Source organism: Pan paniscus, chromosome 12, assembly GCF_029289425.2.
Source record: "Pan paniscus chromosome 12, NHGRI_mPanPan1-v2.0_pri, whole genome shotgun sequence".
Lineage (NCBI taxonomy): Eukaryota > Metazoa > Chordata > Mammalia > Primates > Hominidae > Pan > Pan paniscus.
Window position 1 is genome coordinate 113,758,792 of NC_073261.2, and position 21,996 is coordinate 113,780,787.

Here is a 21,996-nt window from a genome sequence, read left to right on the forward strand (position 1 = left end):
CAGGAAGGTTGGATGATTTGCCTAAGGTCAAAAATCAAGAAGTGGTATAGCCTGGACCCAGTTGTTTTCTATCCAAAGGTTCTTCTCTTTCCATTCCACCATTTTGAGCAAAGCTGGCTTTATGGGAGGAAGCATGATGCTATTAAAAGAAAATTCTGTATCAAGGTTATTGGAGTGAGGAGATAATCATCCTCTTTATACCCTAATTCACACTGAGAGGCTTTTTATTCTAAGGCCTTGTCCCCAGGCTAAGCCTTTAGCTTCTTAGATGAAGACTATGGCATTCCTGATGCTAGCGCTCATCTTTCCTCCTCATAGACATTGTACAGACTCCATCAGGTCAGTGCCTGCAGGAAAGTGGTATAAACTTGTAAGCCACTTCTAGGCTCTACTCTGTTCTCTCTGTTCTACCTCACTGGCCTTCAAATTTCTCCCAAATTCACACAACAAAACTTGCTCTCCATTCTAATTTTCCTGAAGTTTGCTATCTGAGGGTTGGAGGAATGAAAAGAACAGCTCACAGAGTCAGAGACCTGGACTCCGCTCCCAACTCTGCCATTAATAGTCTGTCAACTTGAACAAGGCTACTGAGGTCTTTGAGCCTTGGTTTCTTTGTCTCTAAAATGAGAACATTAACATTGACCCCTGTATGCATGATGCAAGGCTCAAGTAATGTGATTTATTAGTGATAGCTAAGTGAAGTGTAAGGCATCCCATTGTTACTAACATACAGTGCAATCTGCAGATATGGTTTTGATCTGGAGGGCTCTCATTTTCTTTAAAGGAAGGACCGTGTTGAATGTCTTTAATCCTATAGGACTCAAATCATCTTTTTTGCAACGATCATCTTTCAGGCGATGCCCCTTGCGTATAGGCTCTGGAAGTGTATATCAATTCAACCGCAGAATGAATCAATGCTTGTAGTTGATTCAATCAATTGCTTGCAATCAATGCTTGGCTTTTCTTCTTCTTTTTCCTGCAAAATGTGTTTCTCTTTTCTAATGAAGATTCCCTGCTGATAGCTGTTTGGGGCCCAAGAATTCAGCACTTGGAATGAGGTTCTGTGAATACATGCTGGAAAATGTGGGCCCAGTATCAAAAATGATCGCCTCCAGCACAGTCTAGACTGTAGAGCCAGCCTCCAAGGGGAAGTGGTGGTAGCAGTGCTGCCTGAGTCATTAGGCAACTGTGCCAGAACCTAGGCTTAGAGCAAGCAGTTTGCACATTGTTAGGAGTGCTCTGCAGCTGGAGGGGTCCAGCACAGGATGACTTTACCAAGGTGGACTTCCACCTCTTGTTTCTTTGAATCCTTCATTTGTGTGACATTGCAACTAGCTGGCTGTGGTTTTCTCTGTAAAGTTCCCCTGGAAGATTTAGAGCAGTATGTGGGGAAGCCCTCCCTTGCCAGGTTCTTTCCCTACCCAGTCTTTAAGCTATCTAAGCTTACACAGAAACATGGGGTGGGGATACACAATGCTTCCCTCCTACTAGAATCAGAATTTGATTTCTGGCATAGTTCACCGAACCCACTGGCTCCATTGTGTGTCTTTGGGGGAAAGTCTGTGTAATTTCCTTTCAGCCTGGGAGTAGTAGAAGGTCAGAAAGACATAGGTTTAACTACAGTGTATACCACCTTAGATTAGAGACCAGCTTCCCTGAGTTTGTTTCCTCAGGTGTAGAAAGTACATAATATTGCATTACTTAAATCCAAGATGCCATTATTTTATGCCGCCTAAGACAAAAAAGCAATGCTGCCAGTTAGACTGAGACACTATTGACAATAAAATATATCCTAAAATCAGAGATGTTAAAGTGTTTAAAAAAGAAAAAAAAATGTCTAAGAACAAATGAAACATGGCACCTACCCCCGAGGGTTCCTGTGAAGATTAATTAAGATCGTGCATTTGAAAGTGTTTTGAAAACTGTCAAGTACTGTAGATACTCTGTTATATTTAATAGATGGAGTGTGCATTGCCATGGAAAAGCACCGGCTTTGAGGTCAGCCAGACTTAGTTCTAATTCCAAGGATACCACTCCCCAGCTGTGGGATGTAGGACCACTCCTTTAACTCTCCTGGATCTCAGTTTTTCACTCTACAGCAAGAAAAACTAATTCCTTCTCTGTTTCTCTTGCAAGTGCGGGATCACAAATATATAGAAGATGTACTAACTTGAAAAATGATTTCTCTTATTCAAGTGTAACTGGAAATCTTGCATTTTTATTTGCTAAATCTAGCAACTCTATGTAAACTAAAGGGATCAACAAATGTAACATGCAGGGCAGTCTGGGGCACGGGAATAAGACCTGGGAACTTTAGAAGAGCAGGAAGGATGAAAGGGGAATTCATACTGATCTAAGCCTAGGGATGGATGTAAGCTTCACATGGTGGGCTAGAGACAGCAGAAGGGGAGCCTGAGAGACGACAGAGACAAGAAGACACTGCCTCTGAAGGCTTCAGCCTTGGCTGGCAGGAGTCTGGAGGCGGGTGCTCAGATCCACACTTTGCCTGATGGTGTCTTACAAAAAGCCAGGAGCAACAGACTCCAAATAAATGTCTTTAAAAAATGGAGATGACTAAGTGAGTAATAGCTGCGGGAAGAAAATTCAAGAGTTGCATTGAGTAAGAAAATGTTCCAATGTTTTTCAATAAACCAAGGGAAAGTGTAAATTATTCATTTGTTATTTTTGTAAGGGTTTCAAATCTAGGATTTTTTTTTTCCTGTTTTGTCTCCAGTTTTTTTGTCCACAAGAATGTCTCTCCTCCATTGAAAGGAACTTCTTTTTGCAAATGGAGTCTCAAACCTCACCAAAATTGCAAAGGTAAAGTTCATTTCACCCCTCTCAGGCCCCACTGGATAGAATCCTATGTAGGCTCTGGGCTTAATACTACTACCTTGTTCCAAGTAGAAGGCAGAGTTTGTGTGGCGCTTGGTTTGTTTTGACTTTAAGAGTTGCTAAATTCAGGTCTTTGATATTTGACCATGTTTCGGAGCTATTGAAATAGACTTGGGTTTTCGTCAATAACAAATGAATGATATTTTTGTTTTCTCAGAAGACACTCATACCTGTGAATGAGTTAGGCTGGGATTATGGTTTCTGGTTTACCTGTGGGGCTACTGACTCTCAGGCTACACAGAGCTAGCCCAGGCTCCTGCAGTAGGTTGGTGACAGCTGGACTCAGGCCTGGCTCCCTGCTTCTTACCAGCTGTCTTGGCACTTCAGTCAAACCACCTGGGGCTCCATTGCCTCATCTAAGAAATACAGCAAATACTGCCTATTTGCCTTGTTGTTTGTGAAGGTCATTTGAAATATTTTCTATAGAAGGGTATTGTAAACCACAGAATGGTTTACTGGTATTAATAATTCTTACATATTTACCTAGTTTATTGACAGAACTGGAAGATGACTCTCAGCCGTCTTAGACGAATCCTCCATTTCCCATTTTCAACACACCACCTTCATGAAGGTAGAAGAACCAAATGTACAAAGTTAAATCCTCTTCTCATGTAGGGATCTCTGGCCCCTTCTCTGGAGGCAGGTAAAGGTAACCTTGACTTTGGAATCCACTCTTATAAGGTGGATGGGGTAGAACAAGTCTCCTTGACAATTGACAGACCTAAGTACACGTCATAAAGACAAGCTACAGAGAAAAATTGCTTTAAGGAAACTTTAAATCTCTCATTATTTCTTGTATATTAAGGAAGATGATTACTCATATAAAGCAAACTAGTAGGAGTGAGGAATATTCAACAACCTTCTCAGAAAAATGTAAGTTTTGTTAAGAAAAACAGGATAAAAGGAATATATTTTTAAAAATATGAGACTTTGTTATTAAGACTAATTTCCAAAAACTACATGTGAAAACAATATTGTCACTTAACAATCAAATAGGCATAGTGTTCTAAGACTAATACTCTTAAAATATTATCCATATATGATCATTTAAAGCCAGAAGAAATCCTAGTCATTAATTATACACACCAGGACTTGGTGTTTTACAGATTTTGAAAACAAAGTCCAAATAAGGAAGGGATTTTGACAGGTCCACATAGCAAATAAGAAGCTGAACTAGAAACAGAATTTAGGTTAATTGGCTCTTAGGATCATTCATTTTTAGGCATGTCAGCTCTTTTTGCCTTTTTATAAAATTTTTGTGGATTCTCCTGTCTGGAAAGTGGAGGGATTGCCTCTGATAATACTGCAATAATGCATCCAAAATCACCATCACTGATGTCAAAATTTTCTAAAGAAAACATCTTTACAGTGACTTTCTCAATTACATTGACCTTATTTATGAGTCGTCATGGTTCCATCTTGTTACGAGACAGGAAGGAAACAGTCTCATCGAAGGGAAGATGGTTGTAGCTGATCTTCATCAGGGTCTGATAACATCTAAGTTGATTATTTAATTTGCAGCACAGTCATTTTTTCCTCAACACTCTCAGCTCTTAATAGCATGGCTCTCATTTGAATAACATTTTTAAAAGATGATGGATGGGTGCATTTTTCAAAAAAGACTCACAAAAGACTGATAAAAAGGCCACCAAGGGTGGCAGGGGAGGACCATCTGCTGGTTCAGAAAAAAAAAAAATACATGAATGCCTCATAGACAAAAGTGGCTATGGCAAACTAAACAAGATTTCAGTATTAGCAAAAAGTGTATTGTATGAGCAAAGTGTGTAACAAAGACAATGAGAATCTTGTACCCACTCTTCTATTTTTGCCTAAAGTGTTGAAACTCAGGGCTGAAATTGTGTTCTCAATGTTCATGTCTTTTCCCAGCTAGGATATCTAGTATCATACAATGATCACTCCTTTTTTGCCTTTTACCTGAGGTCAGGGGTTTGAATTTCATTTTTTCTGTGTGTTATTTTGAGCTGCCGGGAATCATCTTTGCTATTAATTAATTTTGAAAAAAAAAAACAATAAGTAGAATAAGGTCATAGAGATCTATATCAACTTAAAGAGAAAGAAAATGTGTAATCGACCTTTGGTCCTCCCACCGGCCTGCACATTCTCATCCTGTCTTTCTGTATGACTATTCTGCCATTCTTTTTGATCCTGGTGGGACTGTCAATAATAGTGCCCTGTACCCCCTCCACAGGTGTTGACACCTGAGCACTAGCTACTAGTAAGGGTATCCCTATACGCTTGCCTCCAGTGACTTGTCCAGAGACAAGCAAGCAACTCAAGCAGAACGTACAAGATTCTTTCCTGAGAGTGGTATATAGATATAGGAAGAGGGAATGTTTCTTTCTGCTGGAAGGTTGTAAATCTGGGGCTGCCAACAGTCATATTATCTGCTATTTGGAGGTAGATTGTGACTAGTGAAGCCAAGCAGACATAAGCAGAATGGCAAGGCAGAGAGAAAGGGAGAAAGAGAAAATCCTGATGTCCTCATTCAAGTTATTGGATCCTGACTTATTTGATAGAAGATTTCCAATATATTGTATTGTTTCTATTGTTGTTGTCAAGAGAATTTAACTTTTTGCACTTACAGCTGAAGATTTTCTGAGTAATACAAGGAAAGAAGCATGAACTCATTTAGTGGATTAACCAAAAAAGAATTCTGACTTCAATGGCCTCAAAGTAGACCTTGAGGCATCTCTGTGGGACTCTAGTACTTCATGTAACCAATTTTAAAACCACCAGCATGGTAGTATAGATTCTAGAGCTCACCGGATTATAAACTCAATGAGGGCAAAACCATAGCTGGTACCTGTTTTATTCTCTACCATATTCTTGCACCTAGCACAGTGGCTGGGTGTAAATACACAAATACTTTGTATGTAGAGGGAATGATGGTGCTATTTTTTAATTTACATATTCTTAACAAAGTGGCGTGTTTCCCTTCTTAAATATGAATTGCTTCAAGAGCTGCTGAAAGGTTAATTTGGAAAACAATGTGTATGATGTCTAGCACTGTTCCCTTTGCCCTTCATCCCTCCAAAATTCAGTAGGTGTCTGTTGCATTTACTAGAATACACATGAGGTGGAATCAGGAGACCTGTATTTTAGGGTCAGCTCCATCATGGTGTCATTTTATGCAAGTCCTTCTCTTCACAGGGGACAAATTTCTGCAGTGGTAACATGAGGGAGCTGAGCTGGATGAGCCCTGAGGTCCCTTCCAAGTCTGCCATTCCATGGCTTAGTATACAGCAGGATATTGATGACTCACTTAGCAGGATAAACAAGTTCTTCCCATGTGCCGTCTGCTAAAGTAATGAGCGGAACTCTTTCTAAACAGAAAAAAATTTTCACACCAGACAGAATCCAAAACCTCTGAGGGTTAAATGAGGGGAAGCATAATACTAAGCAGATGAATCCTCTAAAATAATATTGCAACACCTCCTGGCATCCCATCCTAGTTTCCATAGGATCTCTCCTGAGCGATTTAACTGCCATGCATGGGGACACCTGAGGTCACTTCCAGCCCTGGCCCTGGCTCCACCGGTTGAGCATACCTTCTGCATTTTGTTGTTTCTGCCTATCAGGCCCATTAGGTACATGGAACATAAGGATTCCCTTACAATGGACTCCCAGGGAGCTTATGGGTCCACTGGCAGCCAGTTTGTAATTACTCCTTTTTCTCTCCTCTAAGGAAATGTCTGTCCCAGAGGTTCCCAGGAAGCAAATTAAGATAAACTAAAATGGCCATCAATTAATAATAATAATGTCATTATTGCATCTCTTGTGTACACTATACTAGGAAAACATTACATTAGACACACACATATCATCCCCAAGTTACAAATGAAGAAACTGAAACACAGAAAAGTTCAATAACTTGCCTAACATTATTCAGCTTCAAAGAGGTGAAACCAAAATTCAGACCAAGAACATTTTACCCTATTCCTGTGCTTTCAACCCTTGTCTTAGGCCATTCAGGCTTCTATCACAAAATACCATAGACTAGGTAGCATATAAAACAACAGAAATTGATTTCTCATGGTTCTGGAGGCTGGAAAATCCAAGATCAAGGCATCAGCAGATTCCGTGTCCAGTGAAGGCCCGTTCCTCGTAGACAGCCGTCTTCTCACTGTCATCTCACATTGCTCAAGGGGTCGCGGGTTGCAATGGGGTTTCTTTCATAATGGCATTAATCCCATTAATGAGGGTTTTGCCCGCCCCCCTATGACCTAATCACCTCCCAAAGGCCTCACCTCCTATACCATCACTTAGGAAGTTAGGATATAAACATATGAATTGCATCCCCTATTATGTCTGTAGACATGTGAAGCCATGTTTTCCTTAGTATGTATAAAGAAATAAGCTTCTGGAAATTATTTTTTAAAAGGAAGAAACAATTTTCTCCAGGTGGCATAATACTGACAGTGTAAAGCATGAATCTTGGTGAAAGCAGCCACTTCATTAGACCTGGGATCCAGGGGGAACATGGCCCAAGTGGACCAAGTCCTGTTTAACTCCCTGAGCTGATAACATCAGATGGAATCCACTGTCAATGCGCCTGCATTGATTCTGCCCAGTTGGGGCTAGCCTTTTGGGGTGCTCTACAATATGAACACCTCAAAATTCAAGGCTCAGGCCCAGCTGTCAGCAAACCCAGAAGCAAAGGGTCATTTATCACCCCTTTTGGTACATATTTTAATTTTGGGAAGTTAATCAATACTCAAGGATAGAGGTATCTTTGCAAAGAGTCTCCCTAGAAAGCCCCAGTCCCCATGAAACTATCTCCCTTCCTTAAGAATTTATACTCTCTGGCATGTCGTACCGCCCATTTAATGCTAAGAACATGCTTTTTAGGCCCCCTAAAAGACTATAAGATGTAATTAGGCAACATCTATATCTATGTCTATGACAAAATTTATTCTAAGAACTTTGCTTATGATATCACTGTATGCTCTTTATAATTCCTGAAAAAGAATTGTTCAGAGTTTCAAAACAAGAAAGTGTGTTTTCTTTGACTATTGAATAACTTTTATTGACTCAAACATGGTGCATTTTACAGCCTATTGATTTTGGATTTGGATAGCAGCTGCCTGGAACATACCATAGTCTCATACCTATAGGCTTTTGATACCTCTACCTAAAAATACTCATTTTTGCTTCAAGGACGCTTACTCATTCTCCAGGACTCAATTTGGCCATGATCTTTTCCAGTGAGTCCTTCTTTACCTCTGTGCAGGCTGGATCAAGTCTTCCCATACTCCTCAGGTGTACCTACAGAACAGAAATTCTCACGGAGCACAGTGGTCATGTAATTTGTCAGCTTCTCCATTATAGCCTGAGCTCAAGAATTTTCGGGATATTCTAGTTCTTTTGCCTGTATTTCCTGTGCAATGTGTGATACAGAAAAGTTTCTCAGGAATATTTGCTGATTGATTGACTGAATAAATACACAAAGGAAGGAAGGGAGGGAGGGAAAGGAAAGAGGGAGATGAAGTTTAAAATAAAGATAGAGAAGAGAAAGAACTAAATTTATCTTCAGTCCTAAAGATTATCACCTTGGATTTTTAAGCTATTTACTTTTTCCCCCTTTATCCTTTTTGATCTTTTGATTTCTATTCCTAAAGTTATATATAATTATTTAATCAAGAAAAGAGTAGAGTAACACATATATTTATAAATATGTATAAGATCTCTGTGGAGTGACTTAGGTATCATGATAAATACAATGACAATTTTGCTAAACCCCAGAACTAACCGGACATGGAAGTGAATTATTTATGCACCTACACCATGGGAGTTAAGCTATTGTTAGCAAATGGGCCACAGGGAAACTGAGTCAATAGCCCTCATGGATGAGAACTGCGAAGCTGTGTCCAATATTAAAGATACAATTTTCCAGGCCCTTCTCCCCGGGAAAGGTATTTGCAAGCCAATAAGAATGTTGAAGACTTTGAGACTGCCTCTTGAGACAATCTGCAACTAAACAGCTCAAACTAAAGAACAAGGCAGGGCCATGTGTCAGCCTGGCCCTTTCCCCACACCTTGATCTCTGTAGTTCTGGTCCACCATGCCTACCAAGCTAATCCTGTCAACAGATTATTTTTAAAACCAGGGAGAAACTTACCAGTATTTCAATTTTATAAGTGACAGTTGGGTTCGGAGAGTCTAAGTGACAGCCAAATTCACATATTGAGAGAGTTGCAGTATTGAAATATGAGACACGGCGTTTCTCATTCTAAAATCCATGATCTTTCTACAACACACTGCCTTTCAATTGCCAAGGACCGCCACTGTAGGACTCAGTGATATGGGTTATTGAGTCCACTGGTCTGGTCTGGCCTTCTGGTGGGTTAAGACGCACAGAAGCATTTCCCATGGAGTAAAGTCAGAATCTCTTTGGAGATGGATGATATGTGTATGGCTTAAAAAAGTATTTTAAAAAACATTGCATGTTTGTATTTGGAAAAGGAGAGATATGCAACCCAAGAAATGCAAATTACAGAAAATAAAGCTTGACAAAATTCTCCTTGTAATGACTATAAGCTAAAGATAAACTCTTTGGGGAAATATCTGAAAATCCAGCTAGATGGGTGGAGTTGAGAGACCGTTAAACTTATTTAAAGGAGAACAGTCCAGTGGAGGCTTGGCTACCAGGAGCAGTTGCATATAGCCACTGGGCTGAACCTCCCTGAACCAGTCCTCTAAGTGTCTCTAGAAATTTCAATCTGACCCTGGTTAACAATGTAAAAACCATACAAAATACCCTTCTTACTCACATTGAGACAACTTCTGAACTATTCTCCTGAAAATTGTTCCTGGCAAAAAGATATCAAGCCACAACCGCTTTGTGAAGGTGCAGCAATCTGTTAAACGTAATATTCACTCTTTCTACATATATTTGTAGATGGCCAGCCATTAACCAGATCCTATGTGAAAGCTCAGAAACAAATGTTACAGGTGCTTGTTTAGGAAACTCAGATATTCTAGATTTCAGTCTTTTAACTGGTATAAAGAGATTAGACATTCAATCAGATCATGACTGTACTTTATAGTATTTACAGCTTTGTATACCATCCCAGCTGCCAGCAGAATCCAATATATTAAAAATGACAAAGTCTCCAAATAATGAAGAAAGCTGTGTGCAGTTTCCAACTCACCAGTTGCTTATTGCTTTCCTCCTCCATTGCTGCCTTCCTGCCCTTGGCATAACTAGCTTGGCCATGAGATTCTTATCAGACTCCCGTGCTCCGAGTAACTATTAGACTCATTTCTCTGGTTTGACACTAAGGATATCTCTGGTTTCTTTTCATGCATTTGACATATTTTTGATAAGCGCTGCAGTGCCAGGACCCATGTGGACTTCTGGGAATACAGAGATGAAGGCAAGCATGATTTTCTGGAGGCAGCTCCACAACTGTCTAGAAGAATGATGTGAGAACAAGCCACTGTGTCTCTTCCCTTCCTCGGCCCTCAGTGTTCTCATCCTTATAAATGGGGGTCCAAACTAGATAACTCTTAAGTTCCTTTGCCAGATAGGGACTATTTAAAGACAGCACCTGCATGGTAACACACATAGAAGACTTAAGATCAGTGGTAGTTTTTACAGTTATTAAGGATATTATATTTTTAAATTTTTTGTTATGTCCTTAGTCTGGTTTTGTTAGATGAGCAATATACTTGAAGTTAAAAAACCTGGCCCCTGACCCTGGCTCTGTGACTTCTGCGGAAGGATCAGAAACAGAGAACATCTCAGGCGTGCTGGCCTCACAGGGTAAATCTCCTCATCTCCCTGTCTCTGCTTTTCAGGGCACTGTGGGGATAGGAGCGGTGCTAGCAGAAAAGGATAGGCTTCAGCAACTGTCATGTATGGATGGGTATTCTCCCTCCGCACCCCTTCCAGGGTCATCCCGAGGAGATTCTCCATACGCTACCTTTCTAGTCTCTGCCTCTGCAGCCAGGGCAGAGGGAGGACCTGGAGTCTCAGATTACTGCCAGGCCCATAGACCTCACACTTCCTTCCCAGAAGAGGAAAAGCTAGCCTAAGGATGTAACTCCATTGTTTCTCCTTCCTATGGGCCGGGTTGTTCCAGGAAGGAACTTCAACTTCCCTTTGAAGTCTTAATTTATTATGATTATTTTTTAATGAGAAATGATCACGACCTTGGAATCCTATTGGCTCTGAAAACATAATGCCTTAAACTTGTGTTGCTTTAACTAGCTTTTAAGCCCCTTCAGAACCTGAGCCATCCCTCACACCAACCTCACACAGAAACGAGCGGGACATATTTAAATTGGGAAATGAAATCTTCAGGGTGGAAATTACATTTTCCTAAGAATTATCTGCATTGACATATTCCACAAATAGTGTGGATCAACGCAGCAGACCCAGGAAGGTGAAGCTCAGGTTCCACTTCAAGAAAGGATAGGTTGAGTGTAACTAGTTAGCAACCTCTAGCAGTTAACTCTTTCAGGTCCATCTCAGCACTGGAGCTAAAGTTGTGCTGTTCTCAGAGTGGCCCCACCAATGACCAAGCGAGGGATGATGTTACAAAAACCCTGTCTCTAATGGGCAATATTTGCTGTGGAGCTCCCTTCTGGGATGATAAAGACTTTTTCAGCTCTGCATCAATGTCTGATGACTCCTGCCCAGCCTTGCTTCCTCTGGCTTTCATTCATAGGTATTTCTCCCCAGTAGAGTACCTGCACACACGATTGCAACTTAGCTTCTACTTGGAGAAGACCCAACTGACACAGTGGCAGCAAAGTGAGATGATCCAAGAAAGCAAGTGGTTAGATGGGTTTTGGAGACTGGATCACTTGCCAGTCTGTGGGCAGTGAAGACCCCACACCAGGTAGTATGTGGTGTGGGGCACAAATAATCCCTAGCATAAAGGGGTGGCTCAATTGCTAACATTTCCACTAATGGTAACTTTAGAAAAATGTTCTGGTGAAGAGATATGGCCAACACGTTGATTCAAGCATTTTAAAAGTATGGGAAAAAACAATGCATAGAAGGACAATAGGATTGCATTGCAGTACCAAAGGGTAATGAAAAATTGAGGACCATTAAAAAAGTGTGAAGTTAAGAGCATCTCTTGGGTAGCTCACAGAAAAGTTCTTCAAATGGTTTAGTGGGTATCTTAGTCCACTCAGGGTGCTATAATAAAAATACCTTTAACTGGATGGCTTATAAACAACAGAAGTTTTCTGAAATTGGAGTGCCAGCATGGTCAGGTTCTGCTGAGGCCTCTCTTCTTGTTTGCAGACAGATGTCTAAGGGTATCCTCACCTGAAGAAGAGAGGGCAAACTAGTTCTCTGGTCTCTTCTTATAAGGGCATGAGAGCTCTGCCCCCATGACCTAATCATAACCCAAAGGCCTCACCTCCTAATACCATCACCTTAGGGGTTAAGATTTCAACATATGCATTTTGGAGTGACAAAAGCATTCAGTTTTTTATGGTGGGAAAACACAAAATGCTGGAGTTCAAACTCAGGATTTAATACTTAGTGCAGAGCTTCAAAGACAACTGAACATTCAGCCAACGCAGGTCTATTTTGCCAAACTCATGGCCCTACTTGGGAAAACCTGCATTCCTGATACATCTTGGTGAATTTTCTCTGAAGATTTTAGCTTCCTGGAATCCTGGAGCCTCAAAGCCCAAAAAAGTGCCTCTTCCCTTCCCATTAAGAGCTAGCATTCCTCATGTGTACTTTTAATGGCAAAAACTGTAATTACTTTTGTACCAACCTAATAGACATTTGCAAAGGCATTTCCCTTGCAAGACAACATGGCTCCTTTCAAAACCTCCTCTTTTGGATGTCAGGCCAATAGTTTATGTTAATAGCCACATAACCCAGGTATATAATCTATATACATATATTCTTTAATGATTTCTCACTCCTTCCACCAAAGGAACTACAGTCATTTACGTGGGCAGTTGTACACTAGGGAAACAGGAATATCTACACTTTTCAAGGATCTTTGGACACAAGGTAGGACTGACACTGATACCAAGAAACCCAGAGTGCCATCATGGCTCCTTACAGCATCTGATCAGGGACGAAAGGAACTACTTTTTTTCTTGAATTATGGTGGGGGATATCCTTACTTACTACCCATTGTAAGTTGAAAATATCATAAGTCAAAAATGTATCTAACACACCTAACCTCCCCAACATCATAGGCTAACCTAGCCTACCTTAACTGTGCTTGGAACACTTACATTGGTGTACAGTTGGGCAGAATCATCTAACACAAAGCCTATTTTATAATGAAGTATTGAATATCTTGTGTAATTTATTAAATTTATTAAATTCTATACTGAAAGTGAAAAACAGAATGGTTGTATAGGTACTCAAAGTATGATTTCCACTGAATGCACCATCATAAAGTTGGAAAATTGTAAGTTGAAACATGTAAGCCAAAGATTGTCTGTACAATCCAAAACCGGCTACAATAATTAGCTACCATATGTTAGTGAAGACCAGCAAATATGTGTGTTTCTGGATTTTAAAGAATCTTGGATCAAGGTGGTTAGGATATAAAAGTTGGTAAGGAAGAGTGCACTGATTTGGTGACACTTTCTTTGAACATAGAATTTGCTACCTGTGAATGAAAAAACAATAACTCCTCAAAGATGTCTAAGTACTAATCCCCAGAATTTGTAAATATGTTTGGTTATATATAAAAAATAAAGTTGCAGATGGAATTAATGTTGCTAATCAGCTGACCTTAAAATAGGGAGATTGGCCTGGATTATCCGAGTGGGCCCAATCTAATCACAAAGGTCCTTAAAAGTTGAAGAGAGAGGCAAAAGAAGGGTCAGGGAAAGAGATGTGATTATGAAAGCAGGATCAGAGATGCTGTGTTGCTGGAGAAGGGGAGCAAATGAATGCAGTTGACCTCTAAAAGCTGGAAAAGAAAAGGAAATGGATTCTCCTGTAGAGCGTAAGAAAAAAAAGCCCTACAAACAACTTGATTTTGGATTCTCCTGCAGAGCCTACAGAAAAAAAGACAGCCCTTCCAGCACCCTGATTTTAACCCAGTGAGACCTGTGTTTGACTTCTTATCTACCTAAGTTTGTCGTCATTTGGTATAGCAGCAGTAGAAAGCTAAAACACACTCATTAAGGATCCTAGGGGATGGTGAAAACATGCTGAGAGGGAGGTTCCTGGAAACCTGGAGAAGGTAATGGCCAAGAATGAGCCACGTTAAAGTGCCTGAATTATTACGGCACAGTAGAAAAGGGGCTAAAGCCTCAGGGAAGAGAGGCTGCTGGAGTAGATGTATTATGTGAGGCCAGAAAATTCACCAGAGGATTATGATTTATGGTGGCTCAAAGGTCCATCGAGATTATCAAAGAGTGTACTGGTAATAGGGCTATTTGGTACTGAAATGTGCTGATGAGAGGCATCACTAAGAAGATCCTTGGTAGCACTTTTTTAGAGGTCTCAGCTGAGGGTGGAAAAGAGGCTGCTATGGGGCTAAATTTCAGACAGTGATAGGGAGGATGGCGCCTGAATCAGTAGAGGTAAGTTGTTAACAACGAGTTGCCAAAACCTAACAGGCCACAGTTACCATGATGTCTGTAAGACCTTAAAAAGAAAGTAAGAATGATGAGCAGGAGAGACTGAGGGCAATAAAATGACTTCAATAGAATGTCACAAAATTTTGCCCAGCTTCCATATTTGAGTAAAGTTTTAGACCCAGACCCACTACCATTAAAGGCAGCTGGATCCTCAGGAGAAAGGGCCCTGAACACCACAAGAAGTATATACTATAATGATTCTTAAGTCTCTTTCCAAATGGAACTAAAGCCATTCATCTGGGTGACTATCACTGAGGAAACAGCAATATTGAAACATTTCAAGGACCTCTGAACACAGGGCAGGATTAACACTGATACTCAGAAACCCAAAGTGCGATCATGGCTCCTTATTAAAGTGGAGACATTGGAGCCAAAGAATCATGAGTTCTTGCCAATGCCCAGCTCAAATTGGAGCCACCAGCTCTGCAGGCATATTCGATGGTCATTTCTCCATTACCAAAGTGTATAATTGGATTTGACATATTAAGCAGTTGTAATAATAATCCCCACACTGGTTCCTTGGCCTGTGGCCAGCACAGTAGAGATGGCCAAATAAAGGGCGCTGAAATTGGTTACCCATCCCTCCTCCCTGAGTCAAGAAAGCAAATAAAAAATAACATTGCATTTTCAGGCAGATGATGGTAACCAATGCTACCCCCAAGTGTCTAAAGAATGAAGGAGTGATGGTCTCTGTTATATTTCCATTTGATAGAGGAATTGGCTTCCTGCAGAAACCAGATAGATCCTGGGCAATGCCTGTAGATGACCACAAGCTTAACCAATCATTAGCCTCAATCGAAAATGTTTTGCCAGATGTAATGTCATTGCTAGAGCGGATTAAATGGCCTCAGGCACAGGATATGAGGCCACTGATTTTGTAACTGCATTATTTTCTATCAAACTCACAAAAGAAGATCAAAAACGGTTTGCACTGACATGGAATGGACAACAATACTTAGTCACCAATTTTCCCAGGACTGGGTTAAGTCTACTGCTTTCTTTCACAATGTAGTCTGAAAAGATATAACCATCTGAACATCTCACAGATCATCACATTATTCCATTACATTGATAACATTATGCTGATCAAGATGGATGGGCAAGTGTTGGCTAGCCTTATTAAGATGCCTATCATTCAGAGGGTGGGAGATAAACCTTAAGACAATTCAGGGCCTGCCACTGAAGCAACGTTTTAAAGATCCAATGGTCAGGGACGTTATTTTCAGAATAAAATGTAAATGGCTGCATCTTTCATCTCCTACTTCAAAAGGAAGCACAATGTCTACCAGGCCTTTTTAGGTACACAAAGAAATAAAAACTGGTAATGGCACAGGTAAATATAAAGACGTTTGTTTGTATTATTTTAAATACACTAAAAATAATCATTGGTTTTAGGTAAAAACAATAACAATGTATTCTGGGTTTTATAACCTGAAGGCATAAAATGCATAACAAAAAGAGCCCAAGATATGGAAAGAAACATTAGAAGTTTACTTCTTACTGTTATAAGGTTCTTATACAATATGTAAAGTGGCATAATATCACTTGAATGTAAACTGCTATAAGTTAAGGATGTATACTGAAAATCTGACAGCAACCACTGAAATAACAAAACACAGCTATAGCTGATAAACCAACAAAGGAGAGACAATGGAATTATATGCTCCATTAACTTTTTAAAACATGTAATAAGAGAGAGAAAAGGGAAAAAAAAGAACAAATGGCACAAATAGCAGACAAATAGCAAATTGGTTGATTCAAGCCCAATCATACCAATAATTGCATTAAATATTACCAAAAGGCAGAGATTGTCAGATTGGATAAAAATACAAGAGAAAACTATAAACTGCTGATAAGAAAACTACCATACATATGAATATATAAATAGGTTAAAAGTAAATGAATGGAAAACAAGATATATCATGATGACACTAACCAAAATAAAGCTAGAGTGGCTATGCTGATATAAAACAATATAAATTTCAGAGCAAAGACTGCTATCAAAATTCAATGAGGTGATTTCATAATTACAAAGTGGTCAATCCCTTAAAATAATGGAACAGTACAAAACATTTTGGCACCTAATAACAGTGCTACAAAACACATAAAGCAAATACCAATAGAATTGCAAAGAGAAATAGCAAAACCAGCAACTATAGTCAGGGATTTTAATACTTCACTTCTCGATAATTGGTAGGACTAGTAGGCTGAAATTTAGGAAATATATAAATGGTCTCTGCTCTTGTTATGTCTATTCAACATTGTTCTGGCAGCTTGAGCCAGTGCAACAGACAAAATAATAATAATAATAATAATAATTAATTAAAAGCATCAAGATTGGAAAGAAATAAAACTATCCATTTGCAGACAACATGATCATCTGTGTAGAAAACCATACGAAATTCCCCCAAAGCAATGAACACAATTAAGTTTAACAAAACCGCAGAATACCACGTCAAATACAAAATTTAATAGTCTCATGAGTCTAGATGTATGCCAGACTTACCAAGTTGTATACTTTTAAGTATGTACACTTTACCATGTGTCAATGGTACCTCAAAAAATGTTTTTGAAAGACATTAAGAAGAGGCAAATACAAAAGGGAGGAATAGCTAGCAGAACTGTGGAGTGACTCACACTTTTAAACTACAAAAGTGGGGTATACCAAGAAATCAGTTGAAGACTGAACAAATGCAGCAGAGAGTGTGATAATTGAAGTTCAAGTCTGCACACACACCTGCCTATAAAATGGGACCTCTACTCTATGAAAATATCATAATGAGAAAAACTTCATGAATATTTAGTAAATAGTAATTAAAGGTAGAGCCCCACATGGTCTTGGGAAAAGATATGAGAGCACAGGAGAGTTTTGTGCCAGAAACAAGGCGTGAGGTCTTGAGGAAAATAATTCTTATAAATGGGCTAACTTGTGCTCACTGCACTTCTAGATGTGAAACATACCTGGGACATTGGTATGCACCCCTAGCTGCATAGCCACGTAGCAGCTCCTGTTTTACCTGTCAGTATCACTTTGTGTGAATATTACCTGCCTGAAAAATGAAGATGTTTACTTTCCTCATGGCCTGTGTCTTCTAGGCTGATCCCCAAGCAATGGTAGCAGGGTGATATTTAGAGTACTCTCCATTATTCCACAGGAGCACTAGACCAGTCAAGGCTATGCTACTTGTGAATACTATAACTAGTATGAAATGCAAGTTTTTGCAGGAGGAATCACGTTTTATTTTTCTTTGTAGCCCTATAGTTCAGCAATATTCTGGAATTCCAGGAGAATCCCCAGTGTGTTCGTTCCTAGTGTATCACACACGGAGCAGCTAAAACAACAGAAATTTGTCCACTCACAATATTGGAGCCTGGAAGTTCGAAACCAAGGTATTGACAGGACTGTGCTCCATCCAAAGCCTCTAGAGGAGGATCCTTCCTTGCATCTTCAAGCTTCTGGTAGTCCCAGGCTTTCCTTTCCTTATGGCAGCATCACTCCAATCCCTGTTTCCATCTTTACATGACTGTTTCCTCTCTAGGTGTATCTCTATTTCTTTGCCTCTTCTTATAAGGACACAAGTCATATTGGATTAAAGCTCACTCTAATTGTGACCTCATCTTAACTTGATCATATCTGCAAAGACCCCGTTTTCAAATAAGGTCACATTTATAGGTATCAGGGTTAAGACTTGAGCATATATTTTGGGTGGAAACAATTCAACCCATAATACCAGCAAATATTATGAGTTAATTAAAAAATAGAGAACAAAAATTAAAGGTACTCCCCTTTTTGTCTGTCTGCATGAAGATAGGAGTGCCTAGAATACAAGAATGAATGAAGGGCTGGGACAATTTCTTGGAGGTTCTTGCAGGCACAGTCTGGGCTAGAGGTCTCTGAGGTTAATATAATAGACAGTACAGTTTGGGAGGCTTAGCATGATGGGTCAGCCTCCTTTCTATGAGGCCCTTCCTCAGCCTCTACCTATCAATCTCATGTGGGTCTTCAGAGCCTGGGTTTGCAGATTAGGGGCTATGGGGATACCTATGCTCGCTGGATGGGACACCCCAGGGGCCATCTCCCACTGCTGTTGACTCACCTCCAGTCAAGTCCTAGTTTACCTTCACCCTTAAATCCAACTTAGATTTTTAATTTTAATACCTAAAAGCTGCCATATTGCTGAGGCCATCTGTCCTTATAATTGCATTTGTAGACCACTTTACAGTTTATGCAGTGTGGCAATTTACAAGAAGTTAGTTATCTTCACGACCCTTTGTTTCTATTTCACATATGAGAAAACAGAGGTTCAACAGGTGAAGTGACTTGCCTGGGGGATCTCATAGTAAATAAATGGGCAGAACAGGAAATGGAGCTAAGGTCTTCCAATTCCGAATCCTGTTCTCTTTTCCTTACATCAGATGCTTGCTATAGAATGAATCTGTGTGTCCCTTCAAAATTCATATGTTGAAACCCTAATCCCCAAGGTGATGGGATTTGGAAGTGGGGCCTTGGGGGGTAATTGGTCAAGAAAGTGTAGCCCTCCTGAATGGGATTAGTGCTCTCTCAGGAAGATACAGGAGAGAGATTGCTTCCCCTCTCTCTCTCTTCCATGTGAGGACACAGCGGGAAAACGGCTGTCTATCCACCAGGAAGCTGGTCCTCAAAAAACACCAAATCTGCCCTCATTCTGATCTTAGACTTCGTGGATCCAGAACTGGGAGAAACCAACGCCTGTTGTTTAAGCCACCCCGTCTATGATATTTTGTTACACCACCCGAGCGGACTAAAATCATGCTTATCCTTTAAAAACTATAACAGACTGGGTGAAGAGAAGTTTCTCCTTGAAGAAGGAAGAAGATTTAGGTGTTCAAAGGCTTCTATCCAAATCTGGTTGAATTGTGATTAAGTTCAAGGAAAGTTGAAAAATTCATGCAGCTTCAATGATATTTTCATCTCCTCTCTATTCCCTTGGGTCTGGGAGCTCCAGAAAACATTCCCAGAATGGGTGGGAAGAAGAGAGAGGAGGGGTTCTGTTAATAGCTCCCAGGTTTTAGTATTTGTGTCTCTTTGCCGAGAGGTATCAGCGTGGAACAGCTTTGGGGATGGTGACAACTGGGTTTAAATAAAACATTCACCATTTATTAGCTGTATAGCCTCCTTCGATTCGTTTAACCTCTCTCAGGCTCACTTTACTCATTTGTGAAGCTTGCTACCTTTCTTGAAAGACTGATCTGTGGGTTAAATGAATCTTGGTTCCTATTTTGTCTTTCCCTTCATCTCTTAGGAAAGGTCTTTGTTTCAGAGTTTGGTTCCTACAGTGGGGTCATATATATGGATGGGGATTCAAGTGCACAGAAATGACACCTACCTGACAAGGGGCATTTATGGGCTCAGTGAGGGATGCAGGCTCCAAATTTGAATTTTTTGGCCCTCGTTTGCTGTTGGGACACTGGACAATTATCCAACTTGTATACATCTAAGAGCCACAGATGATGAATAGGGACACTTTTTAAGACATTTGATGTGTGATTGATAATTCATAATTATTGCAGATAATATCTGATACCTGTGAAAGATAATATCTGCAAGATATTGATCACTGAGCTAATCACCATAGAGGGTGGGCTGGGTCAGGGAAGAAGGCCACAATGAAAGGGACCTAGGATTACAGTGAAAAGAGTTGGGATAATAAGAACCCCTAGAGTTTGTGCAGGGCCATCGTTTACAAAGCTCTTGCACACTTCGGTCCTTCAGGTCACACTCCATTATCTGGGTGACTCTCGGCCTTTCTTTCCTCTCTAGACCTTAGCTGCTTTATCAAAAATTGTAAGACTTGGACTTGATAGTGGTTTTCAAACATATTATCTCAGTCCATTCAGGCTGTTACAACGAAGTACCTTAGATTATGTAATTTATAAATAATAGAAATGTATTTCTCCCAGTTCTGGAGGCTGGGAAGTCCATGATCAAGGTGCCAGCAGGTTCAGTGTCTGTTGAGGGTTACTCTCTGCTTCAACATGGTGCCTCTTGCTGTGTCCTCACCCGGTGGAACGGACAAGGCAGCTCCCCTCAACTTCCTTTATAAGGCCACTAATCTTATTCATGAGGACAGAACCCTCATGACTTACTTCCAAAGGCCCTGCCTTTTAATGCTATCACATTTGGTATTAGTTTCCAGCATATGAACTTTGGAGGGACACAGACATTCAGACCATAGCACATATATACAAGCAAAACTTTTCATTTTCCTTCCTAGAAGTCTACATAACAACTAATATGTAAAAACTGGTAAAAGTGGAGCTGCTTCGGTTGCAGCAGGGGAGGGTCTCTCTAACCTCTGTTTGACGGATCCTAATAGATCCTCCATTCCGGTACCACTGCCCAGTCAAAAGAACTCTGCCCTGGAATCCCTGTGGCTGATCATAGTAACAGTCACTATTCCAGCCTAGGCAGGGCTAAGCCCTTCACACACTTTAGCTCAGTCAACCCTCCCAACAGCCTTGGTCGTCATAATAGGTAAGTAGTTCACAGCAGCGTAGAAACTCAGAGCCCAGGCCTGCTACCTCCCCACGCCTCTGCCCTCACTCCTGTGGCCCAGGCCCCTTGACCTGCCCCAGGTCCAGATTGGTAGAAAAAAGGATAAAGTGTCTATCCCCAAGGGGATTAGAAAATGAAAGGTTTCTACTGGCTAAGTCTTCGGAGGGCAAGGGAGCAGGAGCTTGCTGGGTCTGGGTTTCCACCGAGGTGGAAGCTCATTATATAGTGGCTTGGGGTGTGCACGCCAGCAACCCACCCCCGGCCCCCAGCAACCACACAGGCGAATGGTCGACAGTGCACAATTCAAACGGGCATTCATTAGGCCACAGACCCATGTCTGCTTAATCACAGGCAGGGAAAAGAACAAAAAAATTGCATCAGCCTATATGTGCCCTAGCAAAAGCCAATGATAGGTGTCAATACTTACAAAGTCTGCTCCTATTATAATAATGTGCATCTTAGACACCTGGGGTTGGAAGGAAATTTTGGAGCATATAGAGGCCACCCTCCCCTGGCACAAATTATATCCATGAACAGTTATTTGCTGAACACCTCCATGTGCCAGGCACTGGGTCAGGTGCCTGCTGCTGAGCCAGGTGCTAAGGACACAGAAGGGATGTCACTGAATAATAAGCACTTTGTGAATTTAGAAGACTGGTCCAATTGGCCAGGAAGCCTCTGCTTCAGCCACATCCTCTTGTAAACCACAAACTCCAGTCTTTGCAAGATCTTTTATGAACTCCATCCAGGGCTTGGCATTCATGGTGTTAACTGGGATAAGTCTCTAAATACTTCTCACACCATCCTCCCTGCATAGAGTGCTGCTGCTGTCTCTCTTATTATCTAAGTTCTTTTCGTTCCGGACTCTGCTTCAGGTGCTACCCCTTCCAGGATACCTTCTGACGGACCTAGACAGGAGTTGTCCATCTGATGGGCTTCCATCAATCCTGGGTGTGTGTACC

The 21,996-nt window shown here is 40.7% G+C and overlaps 1 long non-coding RNA gene across 1 annotated transcript in view; it reads left to right on the forward strand.

Annotated features, from left to right (window-relative positions):
• The window catches only part of LOC100994577 (uncharacterized), a 189,327-nt gene that overhangs the window by 161,099 nt on the left and 6,232 nt on the right, over positions 1 to 21,996 (forward strand). The window lies entirely within an intron of this gene.